Source organism: Stigmatopora nigra, chromosome 1, assembly GCF_051989575.1.
Source record: "Stigmatopora nigra isolate UIUO_SnigA chromosome 1, RoL_Snig_1.1, whole genome shotgun sequence".
NCBI classification, from domain to species: domain Eukaryota; kingdom Metazoa; phylum Chordata; class Actinopteri; order Syngnathiformes; family Syngnathidae; genus Stigmatopora; species Stigmatopora nigra.
The window spans coordinates 19,212,911-19,234,879 of NC_135508.1; the positions used below are offsets into that span (position 1 = coordinate 19,212,911).

Sequence of the window (21,969 nt, forward strand, 5' to 3'; positions counted from 1 at the left end):
TTATTTCAGTCATCATTCATATTATTCCATCATTCCTCTTTCATGCATCTTATACAGTTTGAATTTACAGACTACACGGTCATCATTTAGGTATTTTGAGGTGAGGGTAAAGACAGTTTACTTTAAAGATAAGTGCAAGTTCATTCGTTTTCCATGTATTTTCACCAGCTTTTATAAAATGATGCATGACTAAACGCTAGAGAATGTGTTTGGTGTGCATGATGCATAATAGGAAGTGAATTAAAAAGATTAAAAGGTAAAAACAAAATGACAGAAGAGGAAAAAGAAGCTGCAAAGACGTTGGATTAGGCGGAAACAACCATAGTTGACAACAATTAATTTGTCAAGAAGTTACGCATATTTTTGAGGCACAGCATTTTGTACGTACACTTCAGTTAATCGACATCATGTATTTGGTGGAAACTCAAATTGTCCTCAAGAGGGAGCTCTCATCCTTCTAAATTGGCCTTTGTCAACATCACACTGTTTCCTATCAAATGCAGCATTTGAATATGTGCTTCTCTTTTATCGCAGAATTATTTCCTCGACATGTTTTGAATAAGTGTAACTGAGATAATCAGCTAGTAGCAGGCACCTTTTATTTTTCTCATTCAGACCAACTGCATTTTTTATAGCAGGAACTGGGAATGTATTGAGATTCAATGTTCTTGGAAATATAATTCAGCTACAATAGACAGATACATTGATTGCATCCTAAATATTAAATCGAATGTATATGCAACCCCCACAGACTTGTTTACCTGGGTCATACATGGGACAATTTGGATTGGTCAATCAGCCTAGCAGGCGTGCTTTTATAAAATGTGGGAAGAAGCCGAAGCACCCATAGAAAACCCATGTGGGTTGGGGAAGAACAAGGAAACTCCACACAGGAAGGTCGTAACCCAACGGGGATTGAACCCCCAATCTCAGAACTGTGAGGTGGACGTGCTAACCACTCGATCCCCGTGCCGTCAGTGCAAGTTATACATTTGTTAATAGATAAAAAGAGATAAAAGAATATGAACAATCTGAATAGTGGAAGACAGGCTGTCTATTTCAGTATGGACAAAAGTGATGACATCAGAGTTTTGACTAAGCAGAATTTTGGCGGTGTGAGAAAAAAAGGATAATGACGATCATTTCCAATGGAGGTAGGCATGGAAAATGTTCCTCATTGTATAACAGCCAAGAACTTTTTATCTTAGTGAGGCCATTGGTGCGCTACAAGTCATATAAGGCTGCCAAGAGATGCTGTTTCAATTTCATGGATTTCAACTCTGGCTCTCTCCAGGCTAATTCCCTATCATACATTGTATAGGTATCGTAAACGAAGCTTAAAATATACTCCACATATTTTAAAGAAAGACAGTTGACTCCTGTGTCAGAATATATTTAAAAGTCATGTGTAGAACTATCTGCAAGTAAAACACAATCACTTATTATTGAGCACAAGCCCGCAGCCCACAGATTGCCTCCCTCAGCTATGAAAGAGAAACATTATGCAACGATTGGGCTACCTCAGGCCATTAAAAATGCCCCCACTCAGCAAAAACTGGCACATCTGCATGTAGTGATCAACCCAGGCCGTGTGGTTGGTGCAGACATGATAACTGCATGCTAATTAAAAAGCCATTTGTGCAGTAGAAGGCCAATTAAAGGGCCTAATTTCTGATAAGGTTCCCAGTTCCCTCAGCAGCAAACCCACCAAGGAAGTATTTATTAAATGTTAATGGGAGATGTAATTAATATCCAGGACAGATTAACACGCAACTGCATATCATTCACATTCACAAGGAGTGGGAAGTGGAGGGGAGAGAGTATATATGGCAGTATTGGCCCATAACAGATAGTGGCCTGCAAAACATACTATTAATATGGTTCATGATTATAGTTCATTATAGTGATTTTTATTACACGCCACACGTCCAAGAGAGTGTGTGTGTGCACCAAGTAAGATGGAATAGTAGGGGAAAAACTAGGACTACAATGTATTATATTATACTCCTATCCACAAAAAATAAAATGATTAAGTACCAAATCTTTTATTGTTTTTTGCTTCATCTGAGCCAGATTTTAAACAGATTTAAATGAGACGGCGTGTCTTATTTAAATTGGTGTCCATTAGGGTGCTGGTACAAAAACAATTTTCCTATTTTCAACACTACTTCTCTTTTGTTAGAACCGTGGGGTGGTGGAGCCTATTCCAGCTGACTTCCGGCAAAACTTGGACTACACCGTCGACAGACTGCCACTCAGTCGTAGGACATTTAGAGAGAGACAACCATTCGCTCTCACAATTACACCGTCATCAAGTGAGTAACGATCCCACACTGCTTGTGTCAAATTCAGATGAGAAAAAAAAACACTGCTCCATGAGGTGGCTTATTTGTGCCCATCTCCAGTGTAATTTTTCCTTTAAACCTATTTTTTTGTCTTTTTGGTCCTATTTCGCCAGAAGAGTGTCTTTATTACCTGAAAGAGTTAATACAGTAATCTTGTATTTCTTAGCAAGTGGCTTAGTACAGAAGGGTAAAACATATAGTTGTAGGTCCATATTATATAATACCCAGCTAGAAATTACACTTAAGGAGTTAAAAAATGAATCTCAAGAGTGATCCAAATAAGTCCAGAGCTAGGTGGCCTAATACTTTATTATGACACTTTGTCGTATTCCCCAGCACAGAATGTATACGACTCGAGCCCATTCAATGGATATCTTAATGTATTAATTCACGCAAAAAGTATTGTCAAAAGAGAGTTCCTGCCTGCGGTTTCAGAGTATTCTCAGGGGTTGTTGAAGTCTCTGTGATAAGACATCAGCTTGTTTCTATCTTTTTTCCCCCCCATGTGCCCCTTGGAGATGCTTGATGTGAGTTATGGGGGAGGCTGGTTGCAGCGCTTCTCTTTCTCTTCACCTTGTCTTCATCCTCTCCGCAACCTATTAGGCACCCACATCAGGCGTCTTAATCATCAATGGCCGCTCGATTAGCCCAGACTAACTGATATGGTCACGCAGGTCAGACATGCCAATAACTCTTGATTTCCCAAAGTTAACGACATATTGGATTGGGGGGATTCAGGTTCGTGATTTGTGTGAGCAGATTGGAGAAAATGACCATACTTAATCAGTTTGTCTTGTCATTAGTCTCCTGCATTATCACGCCATATGAAATTCTCGGTTTTGTTACACTCACAGGCTTCTCCCAGGGCTTGTGTGGTTTTCTCCGGGTGGTCCGGTTTCCTTAAACATCCCAAAAACATGCAGCATAGGCTGGTTAAATATTTTGTAGGTATGAGTGTCAATGGTTTTGTCTTTTTGTGTCCTGCGATTGGCTGGCCACAAATTCAGGGTGGTCTTCGAGCCTGTTACCCAAGTCAGCTGGATAGGCTCCAGCACCTCCCGCAACCTTTGTGAGGATATACGGTACCAAAAATGAAGGAGCTGTAATTTGTCTGTGTATATAATCAAGTCATATACAATACCCTGTTCTCAAAAGCCTTCCTTTGTGTAAGAGAATTCGATGTTTTCTCTTGATATTTTTTCCCCATTTATCTGCTCCTTCCTTTCTTCTTGCCTTTACATTTTCTGAATCAGTCGCAGTCCTGGTAAAAAGCATATATTATGTTTTAACATGTAGATTTGTCATATAAAACATTCGGTGTGTATTGAAATGAAAAACCACATCTTTTCATAGAGGTAAAAGAAGATACCAATACAATCTGTCAGCTTTCTTAATGATCCCCTTGGTTTGAAAAAAAATATGATGACGCATTTCAGTCATTTAGGGTTTGTCATATATTTCAGTCCGAATTATTCCATTATACTCACCTCCAAGCAACCCAATAATTAAAATGTCGCATGTGAGCTGTAGTAAAAAAAAAGTGATCCCTTCAAGAATAAATATATGCATATGAGCCCGAGCATAGCAAGCAAACAGCAAGAATGAAGTGTGTGTGGGTGTTCAGTCTTTTATTGGTCAATAAAATACTCTGGCCGGTCAGACTTAAATTTAATGATTGTCTTGGCCAGTTAGTTGTGTGTCTGTGTGTATGGCAGTATTAATAGTAGCCACAATATTCAGTAAATCAGTATGACACAGCAGACAAAGCATAATGTCCAAACTTGTCGGGGGTGGGCGTGGAAAGCAAAGATGGATGAGCAAGGGTGGGGGGCTATAACACACAGTCTGTATAAGTGGGAGAGGGAGAACCAATGCGAGCAAATCAGCAAGAAACGTCTGCTGAATGGTGCTTAGATCAATACTAATAACCACACACAGAGAATGACTTCCTCTCATCCCTAATAATTCACAGAGGGATGGGAGGAGAGCAATGGAAGAGCAGATTCAGAGAAGGGAAAATTTCAAGGGAGAGTTTGCTAAATGAAATATGGCCCAAAGAAAAATGAGCATGAGGTGCAAATTTGTCTGTTTCGCAATCTTGCTTGTCTATTGCCTTTTAGTCTCTTTCTCTATGTTTAATAAAGCGGGCGCAGAGGGAACAGACGGACCCATTTGAGAGGCCAGTTTATCATAAATGTCGTGCCAACCGTCTCCTCCCCTCGTAGTCCAGTCACATTTGAAAAAGTGAGTGTGTGCACGGACTGTTCGAGTGCTATAACATTTGCGAGGAATTAGATTGCTCTAAAAGCATCTCTCAATAAAAGGCTGCTGAATGTGTCTGCCCTAATGCCCTGCAATTTTATATTTCCGCGTAACAAAGTTAAGATGAGGGGAAAATGCCTGACCCGGCCGCACTGCTTAAGCACAGCACCTTCCATTTTCTCCAGAGGAGACATTATTGCAGTTAATTCCCATTTAGTAGGAGTTCAATGTGCAGAAAACTGAGTAGAGAGTTTAATTTGTTCCGTGACCAATGTTTGCGTGGCTGCACCTCATATGCAATGTGTGTTGAATCCTCATGTGGTCTCAATCACGACATATGGTGTATTTTCATAATAGGAAGCATGTGTGCATCGTGTTCAAATCTGCAGATTCTCCCTTAGATTATGAGAATGTTGACTGATTTCAATTCCCTTTAGATTTCATACTCTCCCTGACAGAATGCTAAGGGATGGCACAGTTGTTAGCTCGAGTCATGGGGGGGATCAAAAGGTCAGCTTTTCCATTCCTGGCAGCAACTGCCCATTGTCAAAGTGTCCTTGGGCAAGACACTGAACTCTAAAGTGTTCCCAATGGTTTGGCAGTGGCCTGCAAGGCAGCAGAAACATTGGTGAATGAATGATTAAGTGAAAACATGAAAAGATCCTTGTCATCCCTGTCTGTGAAAGGCACTAGTATATAACTTTTCTTACTTGCTGGCATATACTACTGCCAAAGAAATAATTACTAAAGAACTGTATTGTTTACAGCATTCTGACATGTAGATTTATTTCAGAGTCTGGCAGAATTGTCACACAATAAATCTCCTGCAAATCAAGGCTGTTATTACTTACCATAGTTTTATCATTTATAGTGGGACATTAAACTGTTACTGAAAATTATTACATTATGAGGTTGTTAAAACTTTGCTGCTTCTGCTACCAAATTCAATTGCAACTCAATTAGCCAACAACAAAGGTAAAAAACATACATGAATAATTTTTAGTTACACTGTATAAAAGCCCAAAAGTTATAGGTCCTGTTTTAGTTTTTTTTGCACAAGATCTGATAAAAGTTGCAATTACACCTTTCAAACTTGGATGGAGAAACATAATTTAGTGACTAAATGCCAAAAGTTACAATTATTAAATCTGGCTGTTACTTTTATGTTGTTTTGTATGAACAATTGAATTAATATATATATGTATATTCGATTCACTAACTTCTGTATAGAAAAAAAAACCCTGAAACATTAGATGACCTACCAATATTGCCAACTGTAGACCCGACAATAAATGTATGAGAATATTTTCAGTAATTTATGCAGTTAAATGTCGGAAGTGGTTCAATGAAAAGGCTGTGGTGTGAATGCAAAATGATTCACCTAACACGATAGAAAAATACTAATCAATCGCCTTGTATTGCAGAGTTCCTTGTCTTTCGGCTGTTACAGATGTTTTGGTAAGCAGACTTGTTTTAACATGCAGATGGCAGAAGGTTGTTGTGTCCTGCTACACGCTGGTAGCGCCAGATTCCACCAAAGTGCTTTCCCAAACTGGTCATTATTGACAAAGCAGATGGCCTCTTAAATTTGTGCTTCCAATATTATGTCCTACAACTACCATTGGGACATATTGTCTGCAATTTTAATGCTCTGCTTTAGCTTTTAATGACGTCCGGGTCTAAATAACCTCGTAGATAATCTAAACCTTTGTTTAAATGAAATATAGATTGTTTTTATCATTTCCAGTGGCGTTACAAGATTAAGATCAGCCTTTGTCCATCATCCATTATCTTAATGTTGTCACTGGAGTCAAAATGTGGAAAAGATACAAATTGATAACATTTGGAGGCCAAACAAATGGAGAAAAAAAAGTAATTACTACACAGGACCTGAAGACGTGCTTAAAGTACTGTTAATCCTAGCCACCAACCATTTTTGCTAAGAAGGCTGATTTAATCTATATGTAAGACATAATAAAAAAACAACCAATGGCTGAGGAAAAAGCCTTTTTTTTCTACTCAATCATGCCCTCCACCTGTTCTCAATTATCCTGCTGAATTGTAGGACATTCCAAAATGGTGTTTGATTAGCATTCCTCAACTTTCAACTCAGTTTTTCTTTTACTTTTTATTTTCTTTTAACATTTTCTGTTTCTATATTCAACATAATGTCCTAACTTCATTGGAAATGGGTTTTAAGAATTTGATAATGTTGAATTTCCTTTATGCAGTATTACTTGGTGATTTCTATGAAAAGAGAAATCGTGTGCATTCTGGCAACACAGGCTTTGTTGACAATAGTGGAACTTCAAACAAGAGATATGCATTGATCAATAGTGTACCATTACCAATACATTTTCTTTTGGGCTATCTTCAAATGATACTTCACCTTAATACGAAACTATGATATATACATATCATCATCGACCCAGCTTTATCAATTATTCAACTTAGTCTTTTATTCTTTGACAGTAGACAGTTGTTTTAGCCTCCTGTCTACTGGACTATTATTTCATTGAGTGGAATAATAGTTGAAAATATAAAAATCTAACAAAGCTTGTAGGAGATAAGTACTGTACTTTGTGTTCTCCCACTGACTGAACAAGGACTGCCGAATGAAAAAAAAAAATCAAAAATTGATCATTCTATCGAGTCTAAATGAAGCAATTGCAATTCAGTCACAGGTTTGGTTCATAACGTGTCAGAAAAAAGGGAAATGTATTGATCAAAGCATAAGCAGATATTTGCCAATGTCACGTTTTATTTAATGACAAAGATTAAAAGAAAGAAATCAAATGTTAAATATAAGAGGCTGAATCAAGATTTGAATAATTTTATATTAGGTAATGGCTCAAACCAATCGATTTATCGATATTTTGTTTAGTAGTAATTTTATCATCGATGGATTAATAATTTATAAATTAATCTTGAAATACCTAAACTATATATTTGCAAGGACTCCATCTACCATGTCAACAAAAGTACACCTTACAAGTAGGCTCAAAGCTGTTTAGTCTATGTGCATATGTCCTCCTTTCATCGATTAATAAAAGACAAATGAAGGCTTGGACCATTTCCTGTTAAAAGTCTTTAATATCGTATGACGCGGTTTTGAAAATAATTAATATACTATATTTTTTCATTGTGCCATATTAAAATGGACATATGTTGCAAAATCTTTAGGAAGCATAGCAAAATTACCCTAATCCAAAGTATTCTATTTTTCCCTCGAGCGCCCCCTCTATAAAATTACGCCCTAGAAAACTATCCATTTTCAGTCACCTATGCTAAAGGCCAGTGTTTCATGATTCAGCCAGGCAGAGCAACTCATCACTAAGACCTCAAATAGGCCAACTCCAGGGCCTAACGGTTATAAACCGAGTGTGTGTTTATGTTTCAACTAATGCCATGGTGTAAGCAGTGTTTGGTGGAATTAGTGATGAGATGAGTTATGTGCTCCTCTCAACTGGAATGTCTCCTAATCTGTTTTAATGATTAGGCTCTTTTAATGAGGTCAGTGATGAGAAATGGTTTGTAAATTGTGATAGGTATAGGGACACTGTAATTGTACACGTTCAGAGAGCTCGACTTTTTTATACTCTTGCATCATTTACTGAATGGAAATACTTAAAGTAGTAGAATGGTGCAATGTGTGATGATTTACCCTGGAACTAACTTTAGATAGCACCTAATTAAAGTGGTTTTGTGCAGTTATTTGTAATGCTAAGGGGGATTTTCTTCCAGCGGTCTGCTAGTATGCCTCAGTTGCTGAAAATTTATGCTAAAATAAACTTTATATGTCACAGTCATCAAAATGGTGTGCCCAAATATGATTGTTTGAATAAAGTATTCTTTTCCGTAATTTAACTGATGTAAAAATAAATGATTGGTCTAGTCTGTATTTTCATGTTCTACCACTATAAAGCAAACCTCGGTAAAAGCCAGAGAAGTGCACTTTTCTCTCTATCATGTGCAAAATGAAAAAGATCAACCAAAGTAGTTTTGTTCATGCCTGCATAATTTTTGCGAGTCAAGCATCTCAACATAAACAAAGATCTGTGAGAGACTTTCACGCTATTTCCCTAATGGCCTCTCTTCCATACTATTATTGTACCCAATGACAGAAATAGAATTACGCTACAAATATAACTGAGAGCATCAGATAAAGGTTATCCTGTCTCTTTTGTTTCCTATCAATCTTTTTGCAAGCAATGAGAACCAGCGGAAGAGAGGAAGAGACAAACTGAATTAGTGTACTTTTTATCATCCGTGACTGGCGAGTCATCTGATAACCCTGATCTCATTAGGAACACTAATTGTTAAATTCTCTCTCTCTTCTCTTCCTTGCACTTAGTACTCACAGCCCACTTCAGTCACAGAGAACAGTTTCTTTGTGTTTCTTAATACTACCCGACCAAGTAATGGCACCCACCCAAAGAAGGTCTAATATTCATTTATGTCTACGTACATGGTGAGATTTGTGGTATTATGAATGCAAGCTGGCAATTCTTCCAATTGTCTATTTTCTGTTTGGCATTTAGTTTTTTTATAGGCCTTCATTTATGATTATCCTAAAATCTGATGTATGGGTACGTACTGTTGTATTTTTCTTCTCAAATAGAAGATATTTCTTGTTTGTCCTTGGTTGATGAGAGAAAAAAAAATATTCATGAATAATGACAAGAGAGCAAAGGTCCGATTTGGATTATTGGTTTCCTCTATAGTCTTGCTGTGAGTAATGACCACCACTTTTAATGGAGGTCTTACCAACGTCCTGCTATTAATTAAAGCTTGATTGGAAGAATAAATTAATCCAGCCACGGTCCGCCCAATCAATAACCCATATGAGGGCTCCATTAAGCACGAGGGCACGCCATATGATGTGTGTGTTAAAGGTATTAGGGGAGTCCAACACTCTCCTCGGGTTGCAAGTGATTTTCTCACACATTAATTATAACAACCTCATCATGTCATTTGACAAGTTGGAGCATGTGTGCTTGCAACCACCCATGTATACAAGTTAATGCCATGTCAAGCTTTGATGTCATTTTTCTAGGAAAGTTTTTAACCCTTATTCTATTTACCCAAATATAACCCGTGTCTCTTTCTGGGTATATATACTGCCCCAAGATGGCCAAGGCCAACACACAGAAGTGCTAAAATTATTTTGCTTATTCATGAAAGTTTAAATGATGCCTAAGAACTCTTTCAGGATGAGACATCTCCCATAAAAGAACAAATGTGGAGTTTTATTCTGCAAAGAAAAGGCAATTTTTAAAAATTGTAGTTTTCAAGCGGCTTGGGTAAGACAAGTTTATATTGGTCATAAAATAACCCTAAAATACCACATTTATCTGTAATTACATTACAGTGTCTGTTACTAAAGCAGGCATTTGCAGTTTAAGAATTGCATTTCAGCGCTCAAAATATTTTTACTCCTGAGCAGTTAAATGTCCTCTGCAGTCCTGTGAAAATATTCGTTCCAACTGTCTGTCCTTTTCATTATGGGGCCGCCTTATATTTTTCAGCTCTGATGAAGTGATGCAAATGGGATATTTTCTTCCTTTCTCAATAAAGCAGGTCCATCACCGATTGCACGCATTAATACATTTCTCATACAGAAAGGTGATAAAAGCTGCCCGCCGTTGACTTGTCCTGTTTTCCTTCCCATTTTCTCCCTTCTTTTGAATGAATGTGTGAAGTTTGGAGCACCATGAGGCTTTTCACAGCTTAATAAAAATATCTTGCCTCCTTTCTCCCACCTCATTTGATAGCGCAGATGAGAAATTGATTCACGATAACGATTAATAATGTTAGCTAGAGTTTCCGCCAGTCGGACGAATAACGTCATATCAGTCTTGCTAATGTGCCTGGAACACCATTGCTGTATGTTTCATAATATTACTGTTAGAGAAGCCATTCTTTCTCATTTGAGCAGCAAGTCTCATTTGCTTGAACGGAGTGGCTTTCCACCTCACCAATCCTGCCTAGACCGCAGGGAATGAAAAGCCAATGAAGGATGGAAATGGCAATATTTCTACTATCTTCTCCAATAGAAAGAACAAGAGTGCCCGAGCTGGAAATTGTCAATAAAATGCAGGGAGAGAATATATTTAAGACATTGAGTCAAACCGATTTAATCCATTCTACTTCCACAGAGCATGTCAAGTCCATTCAGTATATTTTGAACTCTTTTCAGAGTTGGCTTTTAGTAGTTATCATACCTTTGCAAGTAAGTTAGTGGCACTGGAGAGTGCCTGAGGCAAAAAACAAGAAATGCAAGAAAATTTCTTGTCTATGTGCAGGGGCTGTCACGGGAAAACAAATTAGTAAGGCGAATTTGACTGACGTGAGCTTCCTCTCATATTGAAAAGCTGTCATTATATTTCTATCTTGCTATCTTAATATACAAGACATTTACTCATGATTTTTAGTGGAAGTCAGCATGAATTTGACTGATAAGAGAGCTTTGAATATTGATCTCGAGAGAAAAACAGAAACACCCCTTTTACGCACAAAATATTTCCACAAAAGCAATACTGCATCTTGCAAGCTTTGGTTTCTTGTTGGAACAAATTATCTAATTTATGCTATATCACACCTTCACGTTGAGGACGTTTTGTGCGCTATTGGAAACATGAGAAGATTTAATTGGGGCAAAAATTCATATTACTGAGGAGGAAATTTTTGGAGTTATCGTGTTTAACGAATTATCTAATTAATGCTAAGTCATTTGTAAACGTTGAAATACATTTTGTTAAGCAATGAGCAGCCATTTTGGCTGCCTGAAGTTTGATACTTGGGGTAACCCAGTTGTTTGTAATTTGATTATTTCATGCAAATGATGCATGCTTACCATATGATACTAATAAAAGTGGGTGCTTTGAGCCTGCAGAGCTTCTTACCATGCCTGTGTTGGAGAACTCTCCAAAAAGACCATGCATCCCCTGAGCTGTTTTCTATAGTTAGGGCTACACATGAATTCATTTTTACACCTAACACTTCTTGAACTCATTGGCTGCTATTGGCGCCGATAAAACGCTAATCTGAGGGTCTGAATAACAATGGATCGAGGGTGTGGATGTCAGTTAACCCAAAATTGTTCAAATAACTCTGCCAGACACAGGATTTGTAATGAAGGATATGATTTTGATATAATAACTCCAGCTGATAATGTCGTGGTACATTGAACATCAGTGCGGTCCTGGGGCGGAGAATGACCACAATTCTATACCTGAGAATTTTTTTTACAGTGTGATACTTGGCTTTGGCTGCAGTTCTGAAATCGGGTAAGGTCTGTTTTCCGTGATGGTGCTAATCGCCCGAACAGAGCGTGTCACAACGGGACATGGGCAACCCTTAATCATCCAGCTGCAGCAAATTAATTACTACAATCATCTACCCACAGCAAAATAATTATATTAATCATTCACCACAGATTAAACCGGGCCCTAAAATAGCTTTACGGTCAACAGGCAATCAGCTGTGTTAGCCTCCTGTAATATACAGAAATGCACACTTAGAGAAAAATGGCCATTAGCGTAGGCCTTTCAGGAGTATGATTTTAGATATTCATTTCCTCCTTTTTGAGTGGTGAGAAATAAATAATCATCCCTTGATGAGATTCTAATTGAATTTGTTTGTAAAATAGATGATTTATGATCATTTTACACAGCAATTGGTGGTGCTATTTAGCACACCAAAGAAAAGACTTGTGAATGACTTCAGGCCTATACACCCACACATACCCACTTCTACAGAATGCACGTTGATGTTGCACACTGTTTGAAAATTGAAAAAAATACACTACATACTGTGGATGTTGGTTGTTGTTGGCTAGTGTGGTGGTTATGCCAGAAATGGCACTCTATTTAGTGTAAAAATGAAAATGCGTTCCCCAAAAGTTTCTGTACTTTATGTGAAAAATTTTGCAGAACCGATGCTGTGGCTCTGCGGCTCCGCCTCCAGTTTCAATTTCATTACAGCGCCTTCTTTGTTTTATCCAAAATTCCAATTTATTTATTTTATAACAAGTATTCCTTAGTTTAGTTTCCACGCATCGTTTTAGTATACACTTTTACCAACATTTATTATTATTATTTTAGTCAGCGAGAGAGACCACACATCGTCTTACTATACTCTCATCTCTAGACTGAGTTTAATTGACCAAATCAAAATTCCCGCAATCTATGTAGAAACATTGATTAAAACTCTTCTTTTTTTTTTTCTTCCCTTCTGCATTACGCCTCTTCTCCAGTCTAGAGAAACATCTTAATCCCTCACACACACTTTCTATCCCTGTCAGTCTCTGTTTATTGTCATTTCTCCAGTTTCTTGCTCCTTTCAGTTCTCTTTTCGGGACTCTGCTGATCTCGAGAAAACTGAGTAGATGCTATTTAGCTCCTTTGGGACTGAGCTTTAGCCATATTGGGTGACATCCTGATGGCGCCGAAGAGAGCAAACACACACACACAATTGGGGTCCACATTTGTGTGTGTGGAGAGGATCAAAGTGAGTAGTTCATTGTGTGTGTCAGTCCCTTGATGGCCTTTAGCCCCCCATCAGGGCATGCTATGGTACCACGCTCTGATTGGTCTCAAACTGTCCTGACGGGAAATCCATTTGTGTGTATCTGTGTGTACATGGCCTCAGTGTGTGACTGAGGCATGCGCCTGGATGACAGCTAAATTGAATGCCAGTGCCAACAAGTCCACAGGATCAAAATGAGAGGAATGAGCACAGCGTCACATGGAGACGTAACAACCATTAAGCCACAGGCAGGTGTGCATGCATTTGGGTGTATATGTGTGTAAAGCGATGGAGGTTTAATGTGCTCCCTGGTGAGGAGTTGCTGACATCCGGGTAGTAGTAAATAGGCAAAAAAGGACTTCTACAAAGTGAGATCATAAAGATCTCCACTGACTCTTATACTATTGTTGCCACCAATTTTACGTATAGGTCATGTTTTAACCTTATGCATGATGTTAGTGGTGTGTTTCATTCTATCCTTGTAGATATACCAATGACGTATTGAATAATATTGACACAGTGTTTGATCACTGCCAGCATTTCACCATTTTTAAAAAAAATAACAACCTCATTAGGAATTGTTCTAATGATTGGGTCATTGAAGTAAAAAATCAAACTTAGTATCTTCATAATCCATTTCAGTAGCAGTTAAATGCAATTAGTTTGCATTGAGAAAAGGACAACCAAATCGTCACCACTGTGAATCTGACAGATTGGTTATGTGGTAAATTTGTGGGCGCGGCCCTTACTTGCCTATTAGGGAGTATTAGACTGTGGCTGATGTATGGAGTTGTGTCAGGGATATGAGGTTTAGGTAGGCCGCTGTCTGGGTTAGATAGAGTTTGTGTAATGGAATCCTACCGCACATCACTCGCCGCCGGCCGCAGTGAGTGGGGCTAATTCAATTGCTTCCATCCACACCTCACATTGGTCCTAGGCTCAAGATAAAGAATGGACTTCTTAACAGCAGAATGAAGCAGGCAAATCTATCAGTCAATCCAAATACTGTTTTCAATCGGATCATTGGTACTAGATGAGTGCAGTGGGATTGCAATCATAAAAGGAAATTAAATAAGACAATTTTGTGAGTTCTTGAGGCACTCCACTATGATAAGTTCAAGAGTAACAAAACACTCTCAAAGAGTGTATGTTCCAGAAAGTAGATCCTGCAAAGTCTGAAATCTTAAATTGTGAACTCTGAGTTTTTATTCCAAATTAGATAATCTGTTCTATGTCAAGTTGAATTTGTTTATAGCAAAAAAAAAAAAGCCATCAGCGGTGGAGCATTTAAATTTGGAATCCCTATGGAAACCAAGAGAAATAGTTCAAATTTTTTCCCAAAATTTTTGACAATGCATGTGAAAAGTGAGTATTGAGTATACTAACATCCTCTCTGTTTTTGTCTTGGTGTCATGGGATCAAGTGCTACTTTTGTGTGTTTGTCAGTCAAGCGACAAGTCGTGGGTCCAATCCGCTTGGATGGAAAGCAATTTCTGCATTGACCCTGAATTGAATGCATCGTCCAGAAAATGTCAGCTGATACCAATATCTGTTGAAATGTTACCAACCAATGCGTTTTTGCTGAAAATAGGTGTTATTTTTAAAACAACCTGTCTGCAACGAGATTATGTTCTCAAAATCTTTTACCATGGTGAGTAAACAAGTTTTTTTAGTGGACTCTCATAATTTTATAATAATTTGTGGATTAATGCCTTAATATTGTGCAGTGGTTATTGGTAATCACAAGCAACAAACAGTGTATTGTTTAATAAGAACTCTAGGCCATCCTTTTTTCTTGGCAATATTAAAAAGATGTGTACCGAACGTCAATATCTCCTTCATAAAAAAATGTGTATGATGTGAGTTGGTGTGATTAAAGTCTCTATTTAGCAATATAAGATGATACCTTCATACAAATTTTCAAAGAAAAGTGCTTAAAAAATTTGAAGCTCAGTAGATGAACATCAAAATAATGGTAGATTTATAGGAGGATATAGCATCACTTTTCAAAATAACATCATCTGAGAAAAAACTGCAACCATCAACCATCAACTATCTGCTGAAGCTTATTTATTTGGAGTTTCCTTGAGTTGTTCTAAAAGTAAGTCAGTGTGAGTCTTCTACTGCAAGCAGTGCCAGTCTGTGACTGCTCCTAATAAAACTTTGGATATTGTTTGTCGCTTGCCAGGAAAACAGCTGCTTTGTTATAAATTTCAAATGAACAGCTAGAGGTTTCTCCAGTGCAACTCTTGTCTACAGTTGTCTAATCACGCTGTTTGCTTGCAGCGAGCTGCGGGCACAGGTTAAAACCCAGTCTGGCTCAGCTTGAAATGAAAAACAAAACTAACAGCAAGACTCATTGTATCACTGGAGGCATTCACAAGCAAGCCTCGGGCATCAGGGACTCCCACTAACTGCGCAAACTGATTTAGCAGTATAATTTGAGAATGCAAATAGCGGACTCTTCAAGACCACCTGCCATCATTGCATCGTCTCCGTAATGTTTCTGTCCGATGTTCTCGAAGTCTACTGACCTCAGCAGACCCACGTGTCCTCTATTTTACTGTCATATTGATCTGTGCCACTACTCACCCTCCCTAATCCTATATTTTCCCAAGATACAGCACTGTCCTGTCTTTGACCTCCATCTTCCATTCTGCTCTGCTTCATCTTCCTTGCAGTTTGTTAAGTTTCATTCTGTTTCCTCTAAGCAAACATTGCCTTCCCTCCACTTTCTACTCGGTGGAAGAAAAAAGTTTTACGGTGTATTTGTCCGACTAAAGGATGATCTAAAAAAAAAAAAACTTTCTCCACACCCCCTACTGAAATCAGTTGTTGATCTTTCAAAACTGTTGCTTTTCTAATTCTGTGCAGCTGTAAATTTTAGGTTGACGCTTTATTCACATATTTTCAATTGTCTTGTTAAGTTAATTTGAAATATTTAAACATTTTGCTGTTATTATACACACTAGACTTTTTCATGAAAAAGCATATAATTACTTGCACAGTATTTTCAAGTCTTATGTAGAGCATACAAATTTAAACAGATCAGATCAAAATTCCAATTACCCTTCAACTATTTGTGAAAAGTTGCCCTGGTAGAACAGTGGTTGGTACGTCCGCCTCACCATTCGGAAATTGAGGGTTTAATCCCCGGTGGGTTCTGACCTTCCTGTGTGGAGTTTAATGTTCTCCCCGGGGAACCTCTGAAAAGTACGAGTGCTCCCAAGAAAATTGAGGTGCCAGACAGACAAGATATTTTAAAGATTACTGTCACTAGCGAATCCACAAATATCTTCGTCACCCTACAATCAATGAAACTGCATTAAAATTTGAGCTTGGATGAAGGGTTACCAATTACTCTAATAGGTCATTTTACCTGGATGAGGCTAAAGAAACGTGCAGATACGATTGAGCTACATGAAAAGGTGACCACTTTGGTTCCGTTGAACACCAGTTGCCTAATTAAAGGTGTGATCCTTGCAGCAGGTCTCTGTGGACTAGAGAAGTGAGCTCTACGCTTTCAAGCGCATCCACCTTTGTGACCACGCGCAGCACTACCAAAAGTACCACTCCTCGTTAGATTTGAAAAGTTCAATGTCACTGATGTTACCACGGGGAATGAATATGGTAATATGATCGAATGTACAGATAGAGGCTAAATTGATGAAAGAGTGAGAAACACAGTAGCATGAAGTTCGCGAGCAGCCTTGAATACAGCAGAATTAATCAGTTTGAAAAGCTCTTCTCTGAGATTCTCTTCCAGCTTCATCACTTGTAGTAAATATTAACATAAAGCCCTTTGAGGAAGTCTCTTTACAAAATATTTTTAATAAAAAATCAGAAACATATACATTGTAAATGTACACATTGACAAAAGTATATTAAGAGTATCAATTGAAAAACACTTTGTTCTACATTTTTGGGGATTTTGGGGTGCTGGTGTCTCATCTCAGCGATGAGTATTTTCCTGTGGTGAATCAGTGTTTTTCCAAAGAAATGGAAAGGAACAAATGATGTTAAATATAATAATATTCTTGAGCAAAAGCCAGTCTGTGACATTAAAAACTCAATAGCACCTAAAAATTCTTGTGTAAATCCATATGAGTTTTCCGGCTTATTTTTTAATGATGTACATGTGTTTCTTATGATTGAGATAATTCTGCCTCTAAGACAGTGACACAGCAATTGACTTATGTGCCAATAATAGCACGTTCCTGTTATGGCTATTAGTGTGTGTCATATAATCAGCAAGATGTATGAGTAGGGGCATTTGCGTTTTACCTCAGGAATCCATTTAGTAATGCACATGCTTTTTGGTCATATTACAGGAAACACTCAACAACATACATGGACTGAAACCAAGTTGAAGGATTTTAAATCCCCTTGACCATCAGTATTAAATATGTTTGCTATTGGATCATTTTAAAAAGGGGGAATTTAACCACTTTCATCTTTCAATTTTCCGTGTGACGTAGGGCGATAACACATTTGGACAGCTGCCTCTAATCTCTACTCATGGGTTTTCTGATGCTTTGGTGCATCTGACACAGGGTGTGTAGACTCCTGCTCTGTTTAAAGGTACTGATACCATAGTACTTGTTTTTCAAAGTGGAGAAATTAGCTGAAAAGAAGCACAACATTGGCTGCTAAGACAACAAATAGGAAGTATACTGGTAAGCATGCTGTTGGTTTGGGTGTAGTATCGGCAACAGACAGGCATCTAAAGACCAATGCAAATAACTCTGTGTATATTATTCTTTACCAAAGTTTAAGTCACAATTGCAAAGTAGCGCCATTCTCCCAACCATGATGTGGCAATTATTTTCTTGCTTTTACCGTTTTTTCCTTTTATGACTAAGCCAAAACGTGTGTCAATAACACCCTGCATTGTACTACGATTGGCTGCCCACCAATTCAGGGTGTTCCCCACCTGGTGCCCATAGATCGCTGGGTTAGTCTCCAGCACCCCTTTTACCCTTGTGAGAATAAGCAGTTCAGAAAACGAATAAATTAATGAATAGTCTGCTTTACTTTCATTCTGTTTCCCCATTAAATTCTCAGTACTTTTTATTCTTTGTTTAAAGTTCATTGTAGAGTCGTTTTTTTCCGCATTTTAAAAGCTTTTTATTCTTTTACAACAATGGAAACATCCTAACTTTATTTGAGAATGAAACGCTGAAGGACCTGAAGTTTAATTCAACGCTTTAACTAGCAGGGAATAAACAGCTGTGCAAGCCTAAAGCGAGGATTTGGTACCTCCTCTCCACCAGCCTTGCTATATTGTTTGGCTAGAGAGAGACTACACACGCTCATACAGATGCAGTAATCTCTCTCAGCAGCGCTTGGTCTTGTTCTAAAGCACAAACACCATCCATAAAGAGACCATGTGTGGGAGGAGGAAAGATTCCATTTCTTTTCTTTTACCTCTTGCAGGCAAACGTGTCAATCCTGTTTTCTAAAGAGAGGCCACATGCATTTATTTGTGCAAGTGTTAAAACAAGAGTGGGTGTTTAAATGTCAGGTCTCCAACATTGCATCACTTGCTTAGTTGTGTCTATGCAGCAAGTAATGCTGGTTCCGATCTGTGGAGCCTGCTCAAGCTAATTGAAACAATTCACAAACACCCACTGAATGAAGGTGCCAGTATGACGTTGTCGTTGCTCCATGAGAAGGAAAAATATAGTTTATAACTTCAGTAAATTACATTTGCATCAATGGTTTCAACTTTCAAAATGTGTTGCACACATAGATAACCAAGACACAAATGGAATTATTTGTTTTGGTTAATAGGATATGAAATGAAGATAGACCATTGCTCTTTATTAGTGAAGGGTCAGGGTTCGGGTTGGGTCAGGGTTCGGGTTGATAAGAACTTGGCCCTACTTCAGGACAAACTGAATCAGTGCCCAGCCAATCGGAGGGCACAAGGAGACACAGCCATTCGTGCTGTTACTTATACTTAGGGGCAATTTAACGTATCAAAACAACCTACCCTGAATGCTTTTGGAATTCGGGAGGAAACCAGAACACCCAGAAACAACCCACACAGGCCCGGAGAGAACATGCAAACTCCACACAGATAAGACCCACCTCGGATCAAGCCCTCGACCACAGAACTGTGAGGCCGACACGCTAACCACTTGGTCACTGGGCCGTCCTCTTAGTCCAACTGATTAATTTTGACCCACTCTAAAAATTTCCATTTTTATATCGGCTACGTGAAAATGATTTAAAAAAAGAAGCACATAAGAGAGGATATTGTGCTTTTAATGTGAACACAAGTGACATAAGAAAATGTATTACATAATGTAAGCTCTTGCTGATAGATGATTAATGTGCTGGAAATGATCTATACTCCCTTCAGTGAGGCAATTAGCTTCAATTTCCTGTTGTGTTTCTCCCACAAACATTCATATGCATGCGTCTCCCCGCACACGTAATTTCTTTCCCAGACAAAGCTCAGGTTTCTATCCACATCAATAAGCTCCTCCAATCAGGTGCACTTTAAATATGTACCTAACACCCGGGGCTGCAACAGGTAACGAGTAAACACCCAAACACAAGGATCGCCTCTTGGATGTACACAGGCTCTCTTTACTTACATCTATTGTTCGTCGATTTTTAATGAGATGAGACATGCAACGCCTGTATATTCCACTTTTACCACATGCTGTGAAGACAGCATTATAGACAGTCTTTTTGACACAGTTTAGTACAAGTGCATGTTGGAGGTTACTGCATTTTTGTTGAGCAGATGATTAAGAGATGGTTGCTCATGTCAAAGGTCTCAACACATCTAGCTCTGCAGAATCTTCCTTGTTTTGTCTTTGTTGAATGCTATTTTGGAGATCATTTCCGCATGTGCTCGTAGACTCATGTTCTGTATATGTGGATGTTTTGTATGCATAAAGTCGGTCTACTGTTGTCAACTATGACTATCCAATCATCTGGCTCACAAAGTCTACCTCACATTTCATTGGCCTCTAATTAGTCTTTTGTTCTCTTTCAAATGAATGGCTTCTACTTCAACGAGCGTTTCAGCATGCGGGCAGAACACTCACGAGGCACATTTTGCTACGAACAATTCATGAGTGTAAAATTGCACTGGTATTTTACTGCGTGGCAATCTTCTGCATTAATCATCGCATCATAGGGGTGGACAGAGTTTATGTCATGAATGCAACCACACACATATAAGTCATCTGCACATGCTTGTGGAAGCACTTAGATCAATAGGCAGACAGCCTCTGGCCATCTCCAATCAATACTGCGGTGAGTGCTGAAGGCAAGACCAAAGCTGTGTTGTGAATTAAGGCATGTTGTGCATGGGTATACAGAACAATGCAGAGGTACATTCAGCAACACTCCTGTGAACAAAAAGGGATTTTTCTTCCTACAAATGGGTCAATGTTTGACATACCCAATTGTCTGTTTATTATCTGAATTACTGAGCAATTTCAACATGAAAATAACATTTCCCTTAGATTTTTTGGGTGTTTTTCTCATTTTGTTGTATGGCACATTCAGTGACACTGCTGCTTTCACCAAAGAGGGATTTCTATAGCCTTATGAATGGGTCCATTTTGACCCCAATCGTTTGTGTTTATTATCAGAAATAATTATTAACCCCGAAATAAATATAAGGCCTCAAATGTTCCTGTATTTTGTATTCTTGAGGTTTATTTTACTTTGTTTGTTGTGTAGCTCTTTCAATTGGGGTGGCTAATCTACAGGGTTCTTTAATTAATTGTCTTCTATTTTAGTTTCAACTATCTTTCCAATGGGGGTGATATGCCTTTAATGGCAAACAATGAACAAGGGATATTTGTATGGAAAATTCCTTAGGTTTCATTTAAAATCATACTATAATTTCCAAATCTTTTTTTAGTCATGATCGGGCAAAGGAAAGTGGATTAACCCTATTACAACGAAACGGAGGCCAGGTATGGTAGTGGCAACTCAATTTGTCATCAAAACATTGATCAAACGTGACCAAAAAAAAAAAACCCAAATGAACAAAGTGCAAACAAAGACAGCTCTTCCAAGAATTACAAACTAAACAAAAAGCCAGTGTATCAAAAGAAACAGAAAAAAAGACTTTGGCGGCGAACTAACAAAGGGGAACTTGAATACATAGAGATAGGTTACTTTTCTATCAGCTGTGTCAGCTGTTCTGAAAGGCAATACTCCCACTCTACATAGAGGGCAGATCAAGTGGTTCATCGCTACCATTAATGGCCTAAATGAACATCCTTTACAAATGCCTTGACCTTTAACTTCAAGATTTAAACATGGGCGATAAAATAAAAAAATAAAAAAGTGCTGCTTGGGGCATATCTCCAATGACTTATCTTCTAAAGCTCACCTTTCTAACTTGGAATATACGGTAAACTGAAATATTTTCTCTATTTGGGAATGAATGAGTAGCTTTGGAGCAGGAAAATGCAATTTAAGTGATAGGGAGGGAAAAGGAAGGCACAAATATCTTTTTTTTTTTACAATTTTAAACAAACTGGCCAAGACAGTGAAAAGGGAGTACAGTTGTTTGTTTGAGTAACACACATTCGCACCCAGGCACTCTCTTTGTCTTGTCTCGTTAGTCTGCGTGAGTTTTTTTTGACATTAGATTCCTGCCACATGCCTATAGGCTGTAACCCTTGAAAGTCTTCTCAAAACCATTTAATTAAAATGCCTTCCACAATTACAGCACAATCCTGATGCTTGTGACCTTCACACCTTCTATTAATATGGTGTCATATGTCCTCAAACTTTCTCACTATGTCTCTTCTGACACCCTTCCTTTTTTCTCTTGTAGGGAAATAAACTCTTG

General features: G+C 38.3%; 1 long non-coding RNA gene across 1 annotated transcript in view; it reads left to right on the top strand.

The window, feature by feature from the left end:
* Positions 1 to 21,969, top strand: part of LOC144196095 (uncharacterized) — an 80,453-nt gene that overhangs the window by 2,777 nt on the left and 55,707 nt on the right. The window contains exon 3 of the long non-coding RNA XR_013326208.1: positions 2,183 to 2,315. This is a non-coding gene — a long non-coding RNA (uncharacterized LOC144196095). The remainder of the gene's footprint in view (positions 1 to 2,182; positions 2,316 to 21,969) is intronic.